This window comes from Notothenia coriiceps, unplaced genomic scaffold (assembly GCF_000735185.1).
Source record: "Notothenia coriiceps isolate Sejong01 unplaced genomic scaffold, NC01 NC01_scaffold00024251, whole genome shotgun sequence".
NCBI lineage: Eukaryota > Metazoa > Chordata > Actinopteri > Perciformes > Nototheniidae > Notothenia > Notothenia coriiceps.
This window is the reverse complement of record NW_011356952.1, coordinates 1-5,953: the sequence shown is the minus strand read 5'-3', so window position 1 is coordinate 5,953 and position 5,953 is coordinate 1. Positions and strand designations below refer to the sequence as shown.

Sequence of the window (5,953 nt, the reverse complement as noted above, 5' to 3'; positions counted from 1 at the left end):
ACAGACAGGCAGAGATTTATACACATGCAGACACAGTGCAAACATGTCATCATCGCGCACGCAGTTGTCATGGTTACCCGCCTTGTCCCACATCTTATTACGTCACTTCCTTGTGCGGAGGCGGGCCGGCAGGGAAAATCACCACCAACTGACCATCAGCGTCACAGCTACAGAAATGAACATTCTGTAGATCTGATGATTCTGCAGCCACGTCAGGCCATTTTAGGATCATTAAAAGCTACAAACTGAGCTTTAGGCGATGGATGGAAAAACTGAGTTCATCTTGAGTTCCCGTGCCAAAAGGAGTTCAACCATGCTTGGATCATTTACAAAGTGAAAAGCACGTTAAACACATTTACCCACAAAATATAAGGTGAAGAATGTTAAAACGAAATACCTGTCTAAATAACTGTGCTAATACTACACTACCCAATAAAGTATCGGCTGCCTTTGTAAAAGTGTTGTAAAAAAGGTTTTGGTAAACACAACAAATATTGTGCTTTTTTTTTGCCTGTAAGCAACACAATTCATTGAATGTTTGTTATCTGTGAAATGCATCCTAGTTTATTCTCTTTCTTATTGATACCAAATACTAAATAACAAGCCACCTCTGATCAAATACACCTGAGACTGAAACAGTAATGAGCCCAGGACAGAAACCGTGTTGTACTCCGTATAAAAACATCAGTGCAGACAGAGCACAGGACCATAATGCACTGCACAAAGTTCAGGAGATGATGGTGAGGTTCATCAACTCATTCACTAAATAAAATCAGTTCTTACGTCACATTTCTTACGCATTATAGAAGGTCATACATAACGTGTAATGGTATGACACAAAACTATAGTGTTTTAATAGCAGACCGTTTAGCCCATGTGTAGTCATAATGATATGCCTAGCTACAAGGAAATAATAAACAAGCATGCTGTATTATCACCACTAACTTGGAAAATGGAAAACTTCACAACATCGGACTACAAATCAAAAGAAGTATCTCACACACACCACACACACACACAACACACACACACACACACACACACACACACACACACACCACACACACACACACAGAATCCTGGCTGCATTCTTCACAACGGCTCACTGTGACTCCTAACATTCCACATTAATAACTCTATTTTTTTTTTTGAGAACAATCGTGCACAGCTTACAATACCCAAAAAAACAATGTAATGCTGAAGCAGCCCCCCAGCGATGCCAAAGCACCCCCAAATAAAATATGTTTTTTTTTTTTATTAAATTAGAAAAATTATTTGGTGATTTTACATCAATGCCAAATGTGAAACAAATAAATGTTTGACCAAAAACATAAGCCAACACACAGGGACGATTAGGCAATGGCCAGCAGAACATTTCGATTTTTGACCTACCCATAGCTAAATACTTTGCTGACACTTGCAGCTGACTTCCTGTTAAGCCTGGAGCGCCCAAATTATTGCCTTAACAGACAGTGACAAATGGATCGTTTTTTAGTCCTTAAACGTCCATGTGTGGACACTCAATCAAAACCACCTGAAAGCGAGAGGGATTCTGCACATAATAGGCCTCGTGAGTACAAGTAGCTTACTTCTGGGTCTCTGTGTTTCATTCAAGCTCTGCTCTCTGTGTGTGTATGTGTGTGTGTGTGTGTGTGTGTGTGTGTGGCACGAGCCATTTTGTGTGCGTGCGCACTAGAGAGAGAGAGCGCACCGGTGGGTATCTACCGGATATCGTTGTGGTTAGCATCTGGTGCTAGCTAGCCAAGCTAACAGATATAAGGAGCTTTTTCAACAACAAGGTGGAGGGAGAACTCTCTCCTGTCAGACTGAGAGTCTCAGATAACCTCAGCTCAGGTGAAGTAAAGGACTCTCAGTGTTTAGATAGTTAACTTTAGTCTAGTTATCTCAGTGGGTCTCAAACGGTTTGTTTTAAAAGGGGAGTGATTTGTAAAATATCTATAAAGAAATAGTCAATCTGTTTACAGTTCTGTTTCATATGTATGTTGAGAGATGTATCCATAGATCTCTTCATTTTGCTCTCAAAGTGCACAAGATTGATGCTTTTAACTTCAATATTTAAAAAAAAATCTTCCCAGGGGAGCATGCCCCCGGACCCCACTAGAGGAGGTGAGGACCACTCTCCACTTGTAAAAATAGCACTTTACCCCTGCTTACACCTATATGCCGTGAGCTGATTACCGAGCCTTCATTGTAACAGTCGAGGGTACACTGCGTGTGCGTGTGGGGAGTGTTGCAGAAAAGGCAACTGTAGCGCTGGTGCATTAATGCGAAACCCTTAACGTTTGAGCACCCTCTATGAAACGTCAAGCTACCCCACAGCACCCCCTAGAGAAAATCTCTGGCGCCGCCACGGAGTGGAGTACATTCCTTTTGTTTGGATCAGATTACTGATTTAAATTCTGCATACTCTTGTTGTAAAACATTAATTTAGGAGTAGGCCCATCACTGTAGTATTCCTAGAATATTTCTGTGCTGATTCCCCCTGAGATATTTGACAGCAGTAACAGATTGTCGTGTTCTCTGTCGTCACGAACATACTTATACAACACACACACACACACACACACACACACACACACAGCTGACCTGCTGCTTTGTTCTCAGGTTCAGTCAGCTGCAGTCTCATTATCTCCTCACATCATGTAAATCAGGCTGACTCCCATCAATATTAAGATCAGGAACGGGCGCGCACAGCGTTGCACGCGCATTGTGTAGTTTGTTTCACACACGCACACAGTGATGAAATGAGAGCACCACAGCACCGAGCCGGCTGCTGAGATCAGACCGAGTAAGGTGCTCGGCCGCCGGGCTGTGTGGGTGAAATGCGCGGACTCACCGTGTCTCAGCCGGTCCTCTGTCTCTGTGTGCGGGGCTTCTCTACTCTGTGAGCATCCTGAACCCTCCGCTCTCTGACTCATAGCATCATCATCATCATCATCATCATCATCAGACCTGCTTCTGATCAGCACACATCAGCCCTCCTCTTCCTCCTCCTCCTCCCTCCATCACCTCCTTCATCCGCTCCTCCGGCAAAACAGGAAAGAAGCCTACCTCTGGGGTTTATCCTTTGCTTTTCAGAATAAAAGCGTGATTTACAATCCTACAGGCCTCAGACAGACATATAAAATACACGAAATTCACACACAACTCAAACAAGCAGTCATTATAAATCCACGACAGAGAACAGACCTGAGTGTAATAGTCATGCAATGTAATAATGTTATTACTTTAATAATTTATATGGAAAAATTCATGTTTTACTTTTATTCTGAAGGATGTAATTGCAAAGCGGAAGTCTTTTTTCCATCGTGTTACCTGAAATATCATCGTCCTCTTCCAAAGTAAAAATACATTTTCCTCCACACCTCCACCAGCGTCACGCAGACACGTCATCTCCCGAGAGGAGAGCTGCAGTCAGACACTGTTATACAACCTGGTGTTCAGATCACATTATAAACTGACAATGATCATGATAAATATATTTGAATTATAAAAAGTGTTGATGTTTAAATACAGGGCTAATTTGAATATGAACAAAGAAAAAATATGTTTGTGACTATATGTAGATTTGATAATCAGATCATAATAAGAATGCATTTTAAATTGTCAAAGATATAACCAAAGCATTGTCGTCATTTGAAACCAAATTTCATTCCTGACAAGTGCAACAAACAAAAAGACACGTAAAAAGGCAGTATGTGATGTTTTTATTTAATTCATGTTATTTCTGCAATATTGTATGTTGCATTTTAAGGTTGTGCTCATTTTCCTTTTTATACTGTTTACTCCATTTACTGCAATGGATCATATTATTTAAGATCGTCAGATGTGTGTCGCTATACTGTGAGAACCCCCTAACTAAAATGAACAGATTTGAAGATACATGGTTGTCATTAGATAATCTGTTGATGTTATGTAATGTTACATTGAGGACTGATAGCAGTGAGTGATCCATAACGGAGGGCACTAGAATAGACTGGAAGCTTGTGTTGTCATACTCTGATGATGATTGGAGATGTTGTAAATCTGACAGAATGAAGGGGAATAAAATCACGAAACTGACCCCAAGAGCTGTGTCTCCCTCTGGTGGGGGGATTTAGTATTGCAAAGAACACAATGTATTTACGTTTACAATAGGGCAGCGCCCCCCCAACAAACATTGGTTGCTCTTTGATATAATTTAAAATATGTATATAATACATTTCATATGTATTATTGCTACATAAAAGTTATCTTATTTCTGATACTCTTCACTCCATTACGGCCCGTCCACACACAGGCATGAAAAAAATCTTTCAAAGCTTCTTTTACGATTCCAGGTACTTAGTATGTAGGACCCAAATGCAGACCGGGAGTCAGAGGTAAAGTATTGTGAGATACTTTATTTTTCCATGATTTAGCAAAAAATGAACAAAAAGGTCATCACCAAAACTCCAGTCGAGATGACAAAAAAAACAGAGGACAAAAAAATGAAGGCGCTCACGCAGTGAGGAATCAAAACCCAAAGAGTTCCAAAAGCATAGACCTGACATGACAATAGACAAGACGAACTGACACTGAACACTGGGAGACAGGGGAATTTAAACACAGGGTAACAAGGCACAGGTGGGAACAATCAGGGGCGGGGCTGACACTGATGGGCGCAGGAGACACACGAGGAGTGACAGGTGAAAACAATCAGGGAATTAGACACACCAGGGAACTAACGACAGACATGAAAAACACAGGGAAAAGGACCAGACAATAACCCAGGAGGAAAAACATGACCGCAAACACCCAAACCTAGACAGACAACACTAAAACCCGTGACATAAACCTGGGGGTGTGACAGAACCCCCCCGTCAAGGGACGGATCCCAGACGTCCCAAAAAACAAAGTCCAGCAGGGTGGGTGGAGAGGGCCCGGGGGCAAGGCAGAGACCATGGATGGGTTCTTGGGCGGACGTCCCGGGGGCAAGGCAGAGTTCAAAAAGGGGGTCTCGGGCGGATGGCCCGGGGGCAAGGCAGAGTTCAAAAAAGGGGAACTCGGGCGGACGGCCCGGGGGCAAGGCAGAGTTCAAGGAGGGGCGAAGACCACAGCTCTCAGGGGACCGGGCAGGAGCCGGTGTTGACCGGACAGGAACCGGAGCCGGTGGAACGGGTGTTGGCAGGACCCCCGGCGATACAGGTGATGTCGAGGCCTCCAACGAAACAGGACATGGGATTGGCAGGGCCCCCGGTAGAAGAGTAGTCGGCGGGGCCGCCAATGGCACAAGACATAAGGTTGGCAGGACCCCCAGCGGAACCTCCAACGGCACAAGAGTAGGGACTTGAGTGGAGACTCGAGAGGAAATTTGAGAGTTGACTTGAGAGAGGGATCGTGAGCGGGAACTTGAACGGAGACTTGAGAGGAAACTCGATAGGGAACTCGAGAGGAAACTCGAGAGGGAACTTCAGAAGTGTCTTGAATGGGAACTCGAGAGGTGACTCGAGAGGGGACTTGAGAAGAGACTTGAGAGGGGACTCGAGAGGGGACTTGAGAGGGAGCTCGAGAGGGGACTTGAGAGGGGACTGGAGAGGGGACTTGAGAAGAGACTGGAGAGGGGACTCGAGAAGAGACTGGAGAGGGGACTGGAGAGGGGACTCGAGAGGGGACTCGAGAGGGTACTTGAGAAGTGTCTTGAATGGGGACTCGAGAGGTGACTCGAGAGGGTACTTGAGAAGAGACTTGAGACGGTTGATTCGCCAACAGAACACGAGGAGCTGGAGTCGGCTCGAGAGCCAGCAGGAGACGAGGTGCTGGAGTCGGCCGGTATGCCGACAGGACTCGGGGAGCTGGCGTCGGTTGAACAGCCAACTGGAGACGAGGAGCTGGAGTCGGCCGGTATGCTGACAGGACTCGGGGAGGCTGGCGTTGGCCGGTAAGCCAGTCCTGGAGCCGAAACTGGAGTCGG

At 44.9% G+C, this 5,953-nt stretch overlaps 1 protein-coding gene across 2 annotated transcripts in view; it reads right to left on the bottom strand.

Moving 5' to 3' along the window:
* LOC104954941 (GTP-binding protein Di-Ras1) overlaps positions 1–3,033 on the bottom strand; it is a 32,108-nt gene extending 29,075 nt beyond the window's left edge. Inside the window, exon 1 of one of the 2 annotated variants that reach the window (XM_010782152.1) lies at positions 2,858–3,033. The gene's annotated coding sequence lies outside the window, so the exon portion shown is untranslated. Of the gene's footprint in view, positions 1–2,607; positions 2,786–2,857 lie in introns of those variants that run through there. The other variant, XM_010782153.1, reaches the window with a different exon arrangement.
* Positions 3,034–5,953: the final 2,920 nt, after the last annotated feature.